Source organism: Physeter macrocephalus, chromosome 3 (genome assembly GCF_002837175.3).
Source record: "Physeter macrocephalus isolate SW-GA chromosome 3, ASM283717v5, whole genome shotgun sequence".
NCBI classification, from domain to species: domain Eukaryota; kingdom Metazoa; phylum Chordata; class Mammalia; order Artiodactyla; family Physeteridae; genus Physeter; species Physeter macrocephalus.
This window is the reverse complement of record NC_041216.1, coordinates 26127764-26142381: the sequence shown is the minus strand read 5'-3', so window position 1 is coordinate 26142381 and position 14618 is coordinate 26127764. Positions and strand designations below refer to the sequence as shown.

Here is a 14618-nt window from a genome sequence, read left to right as displayed (position 1 = left end):
CATGCTTATATTATAATGTGGTTACCACCAAAGGAGTAGCTAAAACCTCCATCATGTCACATAATTACCATTTCTCTTTTGTGATGAGGACATACAAGATCTAGTCTCTTAGCAAATTTCAAGTATGTAGTATTGTTATCTGTAATCACAGATAACAGTATTGTTATCTGTAATCACAGTGCTCTACATTAGATCCCCAGATCTTATTCATTTTTTTAAAAATTAATTAATTATATTTTTGGCTGCGTTGGGTCTTCGTTGCTGCGCGCGGGCTTTCTCTAGTTGAGGCGAGCGGGGGCTACTCTTCGTTGCGGTGCGCGGGCTTCTCATTGCAATGGCTTCTCATGTTGCGGAGCACGGGCTCTAAGCGCGCGGGCTTCCGTAGCTGTGGCGCACAGGCTTAGTTGTTCCGCAGCATGTGGGATCTTCCCGGATCAGGGATCGAACCAGTGTCCCCTGCATTGGCAGGCAGATTCTTATCCACTGCGCCACAGTGGATAAGACCCCTTATTCATTTTCTAACTGAAAGTTTGTACTGTTTGACCAACATCTTCTCATTTTCCCCACCCATCCCCCAGCCCCTGGTAACCACCGTTCAACTTTCCGTTTCCATGATTTTGGCTTTTTGAGATTCCACATATAAGTGATATCATATAGTATTTGTCTTTCTCCTTCTGACTTATTTCCATAACCTCTTAAACATATCAATTCTCCCCTGACTTACAGATTTAATGTTATTCCAGTGAAAATTTCAAAACGGTGATTTGTTTGGTTTGGTGGAATTTGGCAAACTGAACCTTTTGCTGGTTGTAGAATAGTACATACAATAAGATTTCATTTTGTAAAAGGAAAATATGCACATTCACTGCACGCATAAATGCTCTGGAAAAAAATTTCGGGTGGTGGGAGTATTCGTTTTCTATTGCTATATAACAAATTAGTACAGATCTAGTGGTCTAAAACAACACATTTACTGACTCATGGTTCTGTAGGTCAGAAGTCTGTCATGGTGTGGTTGAGTTTCCTGCTCAGGGTAACACGAGGCTGAAATCAAGATAGGGACTGGGTTTGGTTCTTGTTTGGAGGCTCAGCAGGAACATCTGCTTCTAAGCTCTTTCATGTTGGCAAAATTCAGCTCCTTGGGGAGGTAGGACTGAGGCGCTATTTCCTTGCTGACTATCAGTTGGGGGCTGTTCCTAGTACCTACAAGCTGCCCACATTCCTTGTCATGGGACCCACTCCTCCTTCGAGCCAGCAATGGTGCAGTGAACCCTCCTTGTGCTTCAAATCTCTGACTTCCTTTTCTGTGACCAGACAGAGAAAACACTGCTTTTAAAGAGGTCATGTGATTAGGTCAGGCCCACCTGAATATTTTCCCTATTTTGAGGTCAGCTGGTTTGGTACCTTAATTACATCTGCAAATCCTCTTCCCGGCAGTACCTAGTGTTTGATTGAATAACTAGAAGAAGGTGTGTGTATGTACCAGGAGCCTCGAATTTTGGTGGGCGGGTTGCATCTTAGAATTCTGCCAACCACAGTGAGATTACAAACTCGTGTGTATGTGTACTTTTATATATTTTACAATTGTCTAATGTTGACTTTTTTTGGATTTAAAATTTCTATATTACACATAATATTTGTTTTTATGTTCTTGGTATACAGCTTTACCAAATAAATTGTTTTTAAACCATAAATTGTTGAACATTATCAAATGCTTTCTCTATTCCTATTAAAATAATAGTATTATTTTCTCCATTAAACCATCAATATAGGGCTTCCCTGGTGGCGCAGTGGTTAAGAATCCACCTGCCAATGCAGGGGACGTGGGTTTGAGCCCTGATCTGGGAAGACCCCGCATGCCGCGGAGCAACTAAGCCCATGCGCCACAACTACTAAACCTGTGCTCTAGAGTCCGTGAGCCACAACCACTGAGCCCACGTGCCACAACTACTGAAGCCCGCACCTATAGCCCGTGCTCTGCAACTGCAACAAGAGAAGACATCGCAGCGAAGAGCAGCCCCCGCTCACCGCAGCGAGAGAAAGCCCGCACGCAGCAACAAAGACCCAACACAGCCAAAAATAAATTAAATAATTTTAAAAAATCAATATAGTGAATTACATAGGTAGGTTTTCTGATGTTAAACCATCCTTACATTCATGGAACACAGTGTTTTATTATTTAAATATTTTAACTATTAAATAAAATTTAAACAGGGCAGGGTCCCACTTTCTCCTAAAGGAATAGACATAACAATATCTTTGAGTTCTGCTGTAGGAACTAAGGTTCCCACCCAGGTGGAGGATGGTAACTTCAGGCCGAGCACATGATTCCTGGAACACCCCTGTTACCTCACTACCAACCAATCAGAAGAAAGTCTGCACACAGTGAAGCTGAAGAAGACTCTGACCCCCGCCCCAAATGATTCTCCCTTTAAAAATGTTCATGGTCAAGCAGAATACTTGGAGTTGGTTTTTGGACACAAGTCTGCCATCTCCCCAGGTTACCGCCTCCTGAATAAAGTAACTGTTCCTTACCAACCAACACTTGCCTCTCGAGTATTGGCTTTTGAGCCACGAACAGCTGAACAGCGGAGTTCAGTAACACTACCTGCCTACCTGCAGGAAGTTCTGTTTGACCTGTTTGTCACCAGGTTCCTCTCCCCAAATTCACTTACTTGTATACAAATCCATCTGAGTCGGCCATCAGGCTATGATTCCAGTCTTCACTTGATACATTCCTGCCAGGCACCTCCATCACTTTCCACACCCTTCCCGCAAGTTAGCAAAGACCAGGCTATTACTTTCAGTAAAACTTTGCCAAAACTTCGACGTAACAGGTGATACTAGGAAGCTTAAAACTGGGTGCAAGATATACTGACTTGTGAATCCCGAGGCCCAAGCCTTGAGGTTTGGGTGTTCTGGAGTGTTCTGGAGTCAATGTCAATCACATTTTCTCTACCACTCCAACACCAGCTGGGAGTCCTGCAATTTGATTCAGTTCAGACACTAACTGCCTGGAGTTAATGCAGACGCCACAGCTTCGGGGCTCAGTCCCACAGGACTGCCCCCACGTTAGAAGCCAGTGCAAGTCCTGGACCACCTGTACTTCTGACCAACTGGCTATAAATCAGGGGTCCCACTGCTGCAGGAAAGAAAGTGGGGCACGAGAGGACGGTCATGTTCCAAGTCTCAGGCGAGTCCCTAGGATGGCCGCCGAATGTGGGTTCTTGGTTTCGCACAGGAAAGAATTCAAGAGTGAGCCATGGTAAAGTGAAAGAAGGTTAGGTATTCAGGGAGATACACACTCCATAGACAAGAGTGTGGGCCATCTCAGAAGGCGAGAGCCGCCCCAGGCTATGGGGCCGTCAGTTTTTATAGGGGTGGGTAATTTCATAGGCTAATGAGGGGGAGGAGTATTCCAACTGTTTGGGGGAAGAGACGGGAATTTCCAGGAATTAGGTCACTGCGCACTTTTTGGCCTTTTATGGTTGGCCTGTCATGGCGCCTGTGGGTGTGTCCTTTAGCGTGCTGATGTGTTACAGTGAGCGTATACTGAGGCTCAAGGTCTAGTGGAAGTCGACTCATCTGCCATCTTGGACCTGGTTGGTTCTAACCTCTTTATGTTGTGTCCTCAACAGGTGTGTCATTCTTTTAAAGGTTGTGCCCTGTCCACTTCCTGTCTCACTACCACCCCCTCCTAAATTTTGATCACTTGCTAGAACGGCTGACAGAACTAGGGAAGACACTTCATTTATGCTTACAGTTTATTGTAAGGGATGAGACTCAGGAACAGCCAAATGGAAGACACGCCTGGGGCAAGACATGGGGAGGTGGGGGGCTGCTGGGAGCTGCCATTGTCCTCCCTGGGCACACCCTTCTCCCAGCCCCTTCCTGCATTCACCAACTGGGAGGCTCATCAAAGCTTGTTGTTCAAGTTTTTATAGAGTTTAATCTTCAGCTCCCTCCCTTCCTGGACCAGGTACACACTTTTTTGGATGTTGGTGGGTGGGGCTGAAAGTTCCAGCCCTCTAATCCTTTGGCTCTCTGGTGACCAGCCCCAATCAGAGGCGACCTAGGGCCCCACCCTGAGTCACCTCATTAGCATAAACTCAGGTGTGGTCAAAAGGGTCTCGTAGTGAATAACAAAAAACATTCCCATCACTCAGGAAATTCCAAGGGTTTTAGGAACTCTGTGCCAGAAACAAGGGGCAAAGACCAAATATATTTCATATGATACCACAGGCACCCTTCTGGTACCTCCACTTATTCCATGGGCAGCCCCTTGTGGGATGACAAAGATGACACACTGGCTGGGTACTACAGCATCCTTTGAAGAAACTTTATATTTGAGATTTCAGAGAAAGTAGTTAAGAAGTATCACGGGAAGATCAGAAAGTTGTTGATTATCTCTACAGGCGTTCAGCATTGGCTCACAGCCTTTTTAATTTTAATTAGTTTTAAATATTAAAAATTTGAAGATTTCTTGTTTCTCTCAAAGCATAAGAAGGGACCGTGATAATGGTGCATTGGCACCAGTTGTCTGGAGATGAACAGGGCTGTCTTTTGGGGCAGACATGTCCTCTCCTACTCACCACGGTCCCTTCCATGTCCCACAGCCCAGACCCCAGGAGGCTAAAGCGTCTACACATGCTTGAATGACTCTAGGTTCATCAAGTGTTTCCCAAACTAAGGAGCATCTAAGGCAAAGGTGAGTTCAAGTTCCCACCTTTTGCAACACACGAAACTAACTGGTAGTCTCAAAATACCTTTGGTGTTCCTTTCCCATAATAGTGAATGTATAGACTTCTTCCCCCATGTGTGTGGACAGAGAGGGGGCCAGTGGAAAGCCTAGGAATCCCTTTTTGAGCACAGGCCACCACCTCTCCCCTGGTATATGCGTCAATAACAAATTGAGTAGTTTAAATACTTTTAATATGTAGGTAACATTCTGTCCTCATACCAACATTGTGTTTTCCTTTTTTAAGTTCCACGTTCAGGGCGTTGGGTGTTTCCAATTTAGCAGGTGGCACCGGCGGCCAGAAATATTTCTTAATCACATAGAATGCTCCTGAGCTCTTCCCATGGCCACGCTGGGTACCGTGGCCCCTCCAACCTCATTACGTCCACGCTTCCTTTGTACGCTTTCTGCCCGAGAGGTTTGGCTGTTTAATTCCTTTGTTAATAGCTGTAAAAATATCATGCTGGAAGTTTTCAACATCACTGAAGTGCCCACGGCAATAAGAAAGGGGCCTTTCTCATGGATGTTTCAGAGTGGATTAAAAAAATACAAATTCTAACTCCTCAGAGACCTGGCTGTGTTGCAATATTTACAGAGGGTCAAAGAGTTTCTCCTCCAGCCTCGAGTGGAGACGTGAAGCCATGGCCGTGGTTAAGCGAGGCCGGCCTTTCCAGCCTTGTTTATGCTGGAAATGGCTCTGGAAAATGCCTCATACGGTTCCCCAGAGACCTGGAGGTGGGCCTTTGTCAGTACATGACGAATCAAAACAAACCGTTCCTTTGCAACGTTGAGCAAAATGTATAAAAAAGGTCTTTCTTAGAACTTCCAGACAGACCTGAGGGACTAAAAACGAACTTGAAAGTGTGAGGAAGTCAGAGGAGAGAGCTAGACCAAAAAAAACACCTTGACCCCAAATGTACAACCGTGTTACGTAGTGGAAATTTTGCAAACGTAAAGTCCACTGAAATCCAGGGGTTTGAAGTGGATCTGAGATGCTTGTTTTCATCAGTTCCCAGCTCGGTAATGAAGTCACTCCCCGAGGACCGGGACAGCTGTCCCTTCTCTGTGTGTCCCGGGAGTGCACCACTTGGCTTATCCTTTATGCCCAGTGCCCGCCCGGGGTCTGGTATGTGGGCAGCACCCCATGGTGGTTTTGCCTAAACAGAACTTTATGACCAGTGGGCCTCTCGAGAATGATGAACGGGTGGAAGGTCATGAACCGGTCTGTTCCCAGGACAGCCTAACACATGCTATAGACGTGACTATGGTTTCCTGCTGTAAAATCCTTCTTTTAAAACATTTTAATTGAAGTATGGTTGACTTACAACATTGTGTTAGTTTCAGGTGTACAGCAAAGTGATTCAGTTATACATATATGTCTCTAGTTTATTCAGATTCTTTCCCACTATAGGTTATTACAAGATATTGAATATAGTTCCCTGTGCTATACTACTGTATACTGCTTGTTGTTTACCTATTTTATATATAGTTGTGTGTATCTGTTAATCCCAAATTCCTAATTTCTCTCTCTTCCCCTTTCTCCCTTGGTAATCATAAGATTGTTGTCTGTGTCTGTGGAAGCCACCTAAGCGTCCATCGACAGATGAACAGATAAAGAAGGTATGGTACAAATATACAGCGGAATCCTACTCAGCCATAAAAAACAATGAAATCATGCCATTTGCAGCAACACGGATGGACCTAGAGACGATCAGACGAAGTGAAGTAAGTCAGACAGAGAAAGGTAAATATCACATGATATCACCCATTTGTGGAATCTAAAAAAATGATACAAATGAACTTATTATTTAAAATCCGTTTAATTCATAGGCACTCTGACTCATAAAGCACTTATAAAAGTGGGCCTGTTGTCTTCCGAGAGTCACGGAGGTCATGGTGGACACCTGATGCTCTTGTTCGTCTCCTTCTCTGTCATTATTCTGATCAGTCTCTGTCTTCTCGCCACCCTCCTCTCTGCCAGAGCCCAGTTCCAGGTCTTGGCGTAGGGTTTAGGTGACCCAAAGTATACCAATGATACTTCTTCCTCAAGACTTTTCAAGCTGGATGGATATGAGAAAGAAAATCCACTTTCCTCCATGCCCTTGGAATCATTAGGTTGTGGGACCAGAAGCTACTGGCAGCCAGGGTTCCTGCTCCTTGGAGAGAGAGGGTCTGCAGACAGATAAGATTTAAGGGGCCTCCAAGCCAGGCAGTCTGACTGATGCTCCAGTAGGTGAGAGTGAGGGGACATTCAGGGGACACGGAGAGACATGGGTCCCATCTACCTCCTAAGGCAAACTCTAACCCTGCCTTCTGCGGCGTACTTACCTGGCCCTGCCTAGACCTCCTCTTCCTAAGCTAGTATGAATTCAGTTTGCATCATTTACATTGGAAAGGGTCTTGAAAGTACGAAGTATGTACCACTAGGAAAGCCATAGTGAACTCCCCCTTGTGATTCGAAAATGCAGGTCGAACTTCAGTGTTCATAAAAAATCATTTGAAAGTACAAATCTTTGGTCTGTCTGCAGATTTGCCCATTTCACGCTTTTGTTTTGTTTTTTAACATTCACGTTCTTTCCCAAACACAAAATTCTTTCTTAAAGTGCTGTAGCAACTCAACAATGATGAGTGTGAGCATTCATTGAGTGTTTAATGTGTGCCAGGTTATTTGTTTTAACCCTTTATTTGTTTAACCCTTTTCATCCTCATAAAGACCCATGAAATACATATTGTCATTTCCCCCATTTTATAGATGTGGAAACTGAGGCACAGAAATTTTAAGCACTTTTCCCGGGGGTTACCCAGCTAGTTAGGGGCTGAGACAAGATTTGAACACAAGCTTTATACGTTCAGAGACTGAGTATTTAATACAGAAGTATGTAGAAGTATTGAAAACCCCTAATTTTGTTCAGTTATGACAATCGTGTTTAAAACTGAATTACAAATTTCTAATTTTTTGAAATAATTTTGTGCTTATTTTTCAAGGCAATTAAAAAGCTACAAGTGCCCTAAAAGGTATTCTACTCTGTGACTTGAACTTACATATTAAGAGACTCTAGCCCACGGAGGTTTTCCTCTGCTTTTCTGTGGTAGAGCTGGATTCACATGTCTGATTTCCATCCCACCTGGACCATTCTACCGATGGACCTTCACACAAGTACTGACTTCGCCTAGAAGCCAAAGCTGGTAGTGGTCTGGTCTTGAAGAATAAGTCTGAAATGGAGGAAGACAGTATTGTGAAGCCCCCGGGCCTCCTTTCCAATTCTTCACAGCTTTGAATCACCACCCTATGTGCATTTGGTGAGTAAGGAGCCTAATCTCTCTGGCCAGCTTTTCATCCTGCGATGGCATACACGGATCAATAGAAATGGTTAAAATGTTCAGCCCTGCTTGCTAACGTCCCAGAAGCGCATCAAAAGCAGGAAAAGGTCAACCAAGGTTCATCCCCCGTCATTCCTATGAAACACTTCATGTAGTTGCTGGGGAATTGGGTTGAAACCCAAAGTTGTCATCCGGGGTCTCTGGCTCAGTGTTAATTTCCTTACCTGTTACCATTTCCTTTTTGAGCAACTGCAAAAACAGTGATCTTCTAAGTCTTGAGCAGAGGGGAAGAGGGGAATCAAAAACCCTTGACCCTCTCATTTCCTGTGAGATTGTGAAACAAAAAGGTAAACATTTAAGGGAATGTGGCAGCTCAGAACAATTGCCCCTCTTGTGGAATGAATACTGGTTTCTTTTTCTTTTTACACAAACTCTTTCCAGTGGAGAGGCTGAACAGAAGTCAGCTCTGCCGCGGGCCCTCGAGGTTGCCTGGATTGGCAGTGAGAAAATCCAGCGAGATTTGCTCTGTGGGCAATTTGTAGACTTTCGGGAGGTTAGGCTGAAATGTCCTTGGGTCACGCAGAATAGTTGTCTTAAAAGGAAGTTCTTCTGAGTGCTTCAGAAGGCCGGGCATTATTCTACAGTTTGAGAAGGGATGGAGGATTATGCATCACTTGATAACCTCGTTTACTAAGAGTCTGAAACTTGGTGACTGGGCTGTAATCCGAGAACGCTTGCTCAGAAGCCTTGGCAGCTCTCTGACTTTCTTCATTTTTTAGGTTTCCCCACTTCGAGCCCTTCGCAGAACAAGGTCGTGGTGACCTACAGCAGTGACTCACGCCAGGCCTTTCCATGCCTCCTCGGCAAAGACTCAAGAGTCTTTGCGAAACCTCGGGATGGTTCCATGATGGGGGGTGAAGGGCTCCATCAGACCTAATTCAGCTGTGTCTCTTGCTCTTTACCTTTTAATTATTGGATTTAAAGAATTCCATAACTGCAAGGAAAGACTTCTTTGGGGTCAGTGTGACCTATTTTTTTGTTCATTCAGCAAATGCTTATTCAGGAACTACCATGAACCGTGTGTGTGTGTGTGTGTGTGTGTGTGTGTGTGTGTGTGTGTGTGTGTGTGATGTTTCTGCCCCAGGTTCCTCTACTTGGTCTTTGACTCTGGTTCCTGACGCAGAGCTCCTAAAAGCCTTGTAATTTCCTGGGTGAGAGGAGTACCTTTTGTTCTTATGAGGTGACCCCTGGATGGCTCCTGGGTAGGGCCTGGTCACCAGAAAACAAAGCCATGATTAGAAACTTGGAGCTTTCAGCCTTGCTCCCCGTTCTCTAGAGAAAGTTAATAATCGGTCATGCCTACATGATGAAGTCTCCATAAAAAGTCCCCAAAGTACAGGGTTCAGTGAGCTTGCTGCTGGTGAATACATCCACAGACCAGGACAGTGACACACCCCGGTTCCATGGAGACAAAGGCTACTGGGCTTGGGACCCTTGGGACCCTGTGTACATCTTCATTTGTATATGTTATCCTTTTTTTGTATAATAAACCGGTAAATTAAGTGTTTTCCTGAGTTCTGTGGTTTGTTCTAGCACCTGCTCGAACCCGTGGAGGGGGTTGGAGGAATCCTGATTTATGGCCAGTTGGTCAGAAGCGCAGATGACAACCTGTATGTGCAGTTGGTATCTGGAGTGGGGGACGTTTTATGGGACTGAGCCCTTGCCCTGTGGGATCTGACGCTACCTCCAGACAGACGGTGTCAGAATTGAGTTGGATTGTAGGACACGCAGTTGGAGTCTGCAGGAGGGTTGGAGAATTGTCTGGTGTGGGAAAACCCATACACATCTGGTGTCAGAAGTGAAGAATTGGGGTAGAGGAAAACAGTGTGTTTTTCCTAAACAACCTGGAATTGTCCTAATCTCTGGACATCATAGAGCAGTGACCAAGTCAGACAATGTCCCCAATCTCATTGAATTTATAAGGAAATGGGCAGTTACAATTAGAGTATAAAAACTGCTGTGATGGGCAAAGTCGAGGGTCATGCAGAAATTCCCAAGGAGAGCTTCTGTCCTGGACTTTTGGTTGGGAAAGGCAAAAAGTGGGAGTGATTCATCCAGACCAGGGAAGGGTTCCCTCTTACTGTTTGCTTCTAGACTGACTTCTTTAAGGTGGTGAATGAACTCCTTTAGGACATATATTTAAGAGAAAATAATGTGATGCCTTATTTATTTAAATTTTTTTTTTTTTTTTTTTTTTTTTTTTGTGGCACGCGGGCCTCACACCGTCGTGGCCTCTCCCGTCGCGGAGCACAGGCTCCGGATGCCCAGCGGCCACGGCTCACGGGCCCAGCCGTTCCGCGGCACGTGGGATCCTCCCGGACCGGGGCGCGAACCCTGTTCCCCCGCATCGGCAGGCGGACGCGCAACCGCCGCGCCACCAGGGAAGCCCTATTTAAATTTTTGTTATATTTTTACTAATCACAACAAACTTACAGAAAAGTTACAAATACAGTACAGAAAAACTTTTTTTCCTGAGCCATTTAAGAGTAAGTTGCCACCGGATGACCCATCAAATCCAAATGCATCCCTGCGTAGTTCTACAAACAAGGACATTCTCCTCCGTAACTGCCATGTGACCGTCAGCATCACGATATTAGCAGTGACTCATCGCCGCTGTACCCTGAGACTCCACTCAAGTTTTGCCAGTTGTCCCAAGCATGGCCTTTATGGTGAAAGGATCCGGTTCATGGTCACACACTGATTGGGTTGTCATATCCCCTTCCTCAATCCTTCCTTGACCTTTGTGACCTTGCACTTTTGAAGAGAATGGGGCATTTTTAGAACGTCGCTCAATTTTCATCGGTCTGATGTTTCCTCGGGGTTGGATTTAAATTGCGCATCTTTAGCAGAAACGTCCCAGAGGTGGTGTTGTATTCTTCACTGCATCGTAACTTGTGGTGCGGGATTTTGAATCGTCCCATCATTCGATAAGTGGCATCTGCTAGGCTTCTTCGCTGTGAAGCCACTCTTTTGCTTTCTGCGATTAATATGTATTTTGAGGGAGGAACTGAAAAACATCCCATTCCTCATCAAATCCTTAATTCACTATGGATTCATGATTTTCTGTTTTATTCAATAGATTATAATCTGTTTTTTTGTTTTTGTTGTTGTTTTTGTTTTCCGGTGCGTGGGCCTCTCACTGTCGTGGCCTCTCCCGTGGCGGAGCACAGGCTCCGGACGTCCGCGCAGGCCCAGCGGCCACGGCTCACGGGCCCAGCCGCTCCGTGGCACGTGGGATCCTCCCGGACCGGGGCGCGAACCCGCGTCCCCTGCATCGGCAGGCGGACTCTCCACCGCTGCGCCACCAGGGAAGCCCCTGTAATCTGTTTTTTAAAATAAATTTATTTATTTTTATTTTATTTTTGTCTGCGTTGGGTCTTTGTTGCTGTGCGTGGGCTTTCTCTAGTTGTGGCGAGCAGGGGTTACTCTTCGTTGTGGTGAGCGGGCTTCTCATTGCAGTGGCTTCTCTTGTTGCGGAGCACGGGCTCTAGGTGCACGGGCTTCAGTAGTTGTAGCACGTGGATTCAGTAGTTGTGGCTCACGGGCTCTAGAACACAGGCTCAGTAGTTGTGGTGCACGGGCTTAGTTGCTCCGCGGCACGTGGGATCTTCCCGGACCAGGGCTCAAACCTGTGTCCCCTGCATTGGCAGGCAGACTCTTAACCACTGCACCACCAGGGAAGCCCTACAGTCTTTTTTTAATGCTCAAATTGTCCTATATTTGGTTCCCCTTCAAGCTGACTTCTGTGTCCTTGTGACACCTCCTAATCATCCTTTGAGCATTTCCATTTTTTTCTGACCCTGATAGATGTTCTAGGTTCAACTTCTACATTCCCTCTCCTAGCCCTGGAATCAGCTACTTCTCCAAGGAGACTTTAGTGGAGAATGGTATTTAGAAACCGAGATCTGGGCACTAGGTGTGCTCATTGCTATGGAGCTATTGCTGCACCGAGAGCCTTTTGGTAGACAGAGCTAGAAAATATACGCATGTGTAAATACATGCACATTGGTTTCTATGTGTATTTTTATTGAAATCCTTGAGTTCACATCAATACCTTCAATTCCAACCCAACACCACAGGGCTCATTCTAGTTTTCTCCATTTCCATATTCGTAACTCCTTTCTCTGACCATGAGAAACCTGGATCCCACTTTTCTAAGTATACTTACTTATTTGATCCATGCCCTGTATAGAATCAGTCTCCACCACCACCCCCTCCCCCATGTGGACTCCCTTCTCCACTGGCTCTGACCCTCCATCTGTGTTCATAACATACACAGAGGCCTAGGCTCTGAGTCCCCCCTCTGGGTCACCTCTCCTCACAGACACCTCCCTTGCTCTGTCACTCTTCGTGACTTAGGGACTTAATTGTTGAGGAAGGGACAGGAAACTAAGGGAAGGAGAAAGGGAGAAAGAGAAAGAAAAAGGGAAGGGAGGGGAAGAGGCATGTGAAGAATAGGAAGGGCCATTTACAGTTTTCTAGCTTCCATTTTCTTGGTTGCACCTTTGAAGTACCGTATTATCTACCATCACATCAGAATTCATGTGTACTTTGCACAGGTGTCCCTGGTTCAGCCACCTCTCGACTCCTCTCTCTACCTCCCTATCTGTATCCATCCATCCTGGTCTCAGCCACCTTGGAATCAGCTCCAGAGTGTGCAATTCTGGACCATCCGGTTTGTCAGCATCATTGAGGAACCAGTTGTCTGAAAAGAATGAAGCATTTTAGCTTCTCTCCAGAGGAGCATGCAGAATATAAGTATGGGACACCTGATATCTCAGATGTAATTCCATGCAATTATGAGATCATATCTCTGAAAGGGAAAAGACAGATAAATATATCCTTTTAAGGTTTTGTCCACTTTTTAAAATGTGAATTAGCACCACTGTTTTTTATTCAGATAGTCTTGTCATTTAAATAAGTATAGATATTTATTACCTCCGTATTATTCAATTCAACTTTCCTAAAGCTGATTAAGAATGTCAGAAAAATGCAACTGGGTTAACACTAAGAATTATTAGACACTTTGAAAGTGTAAAGGTACCCCTTAACTTTAAGTGTAACATTTCAAAAGGAAGCTTGAACCAGTATTGTCTGGTTCCATTAAAATTAGTTGGTAAACAAACAAAACCAAAAAACCCTCAGAACTATTGGAGCTATAACATACTTCAGATGAAAATTTAATTTTACTTTGCACTTACCTTGGGAAGTGGTACATCTTAGGGATTTTTAAAATAGAAGAAAGGGACTTCCCTGGTGGTCCAGTGGTTACGAATCCACCTTCCAATAGCAGGGGACACGGGTTTGATCCCTGGTCAGGGAACTAAGATCCCACATGCCACGCCTCAACTCCTAAGCTCTCTCATCACAACTAGAGAACCCACATGCCACAACTAGAGAGAAGCCTACGTGCTGCAGCTACCGAGCCTGTGAGCTGCAACGAAAAATCCCACATGCTGCAATGAAGATCCCGTGTGCTGCAACCAAGACCCAATGCAGCCAAATAAATAAATAAATAAATAAATAAATAAATAAATAAATAAATAAATAAATAAATAAAATAGAAGACCAGGACAGCCATAGAAAGTTCTAATATAAACATCCAGCTCTTTGAGTGGATTATATGAGCACCTCAGAACTCAAACACCTCAAAGGTCAAAGTTACCTCATTTGGGTCATCTGGTGGCTCAGTCCCAGTAAGATGTGCTTTTGCCAGTATCATAGTAAAATGACAATACTGGTATTTTAGTGTTTATTTCAAGTAATATCAAAATGCCAGTTTTTTAAAAATTTATTTTTGGCTGTGTTGGGTCTTTGTTGCTGCACATGGGCTTTCTCTAGTTGTGGCGAGCAGGGGCTACTCTTCATTGCGATGCACGGGTTTCTCATGGCAGTGGCTTCTCTTGTTGCAGAGCACAGGCTCTAGGTGCATGGGCTTCAGTAGCTGTGGCACGTGGGCTCAGTAGTTGTGGCTCGCGGGCTCTAGAGCACAGGCTCGGTAGTTGTGATGCATGGGCTTAGCTGCTCTGCGGCATGTGGGATCTTCCCGGACCAGGGCTAGAACCCGTGTCCCCTGCATTGGCAGGTGGAATCTTAACCACTGAGCCACCAGGGAAGCCCAAAATGCCATTTTTAATGACATCAGAATTCTATTTAAAAGTTTTCAAATTCATAAAATGGAGAAACTGGAGATAAAACTGAACCTCCATAAATATTATGTCTCTTGGAGTCTGGCTTGTGCTGGCTTTGCTGCCTCCTTCACTTCCAGACCCCTCCCTAGGAGCCCTCGGAGCCCTGTGAGCTTGCAGACCCTATCCACTGCCCCTGAGTCGGGGGCTTTGTTTCAGGCTGAGGGCAAGAGGATTTGGTGGGGAGTTGCAGGAGGTAAGTGGTGCTGTGGGTTGGGAGAGCTTGGAGTGCGGGTGTCCGAATTGGGTGAGCGTTGGGAGGGGTACAGAGGAAAAAGGGATTGAAGAGCCAGAAAGCTAAGCAAATTGCT

At 45.2% G+C, this 14618-nt stretch overlaps 1 long non-coding RNA gene across 5 annotated transcripts in view; it reads left to right on the top strand.

Moving 5' to 3' along the window:
* The window catches only part of LOC102985458 (uncharacterized), a 37998-nt gene extending 28372 nt beyond the window's left edge, over positions 1 to 9626 (top strand). For 3 of the 5 annotated variants that reach the window (XR_008616957.1, XR_008616956.1, XR_008616958.1), the window contains exons 3-7: positions 1773 to 2123; positions 4617 to 4708; positions 6297 to 6482; positions 7724 to 8038; positions 8839 to 9626. This is a non-coding gene — a long non-coding RNA (uncharacterized lncRNA). The remainder of the gene's footprint in view (positions 1 to 1772; positions 2124 to 4616; positions 4709 to 6296; positions 6483 to 7723; positions 8039 to 8838) is intronic. The other 2 variants (XR_448364.3, XR_008616959.1) reach the window with 2 other exon arrangements.
* Positions 9627 to 14618: the final 4992 nt, after the last annotated feature.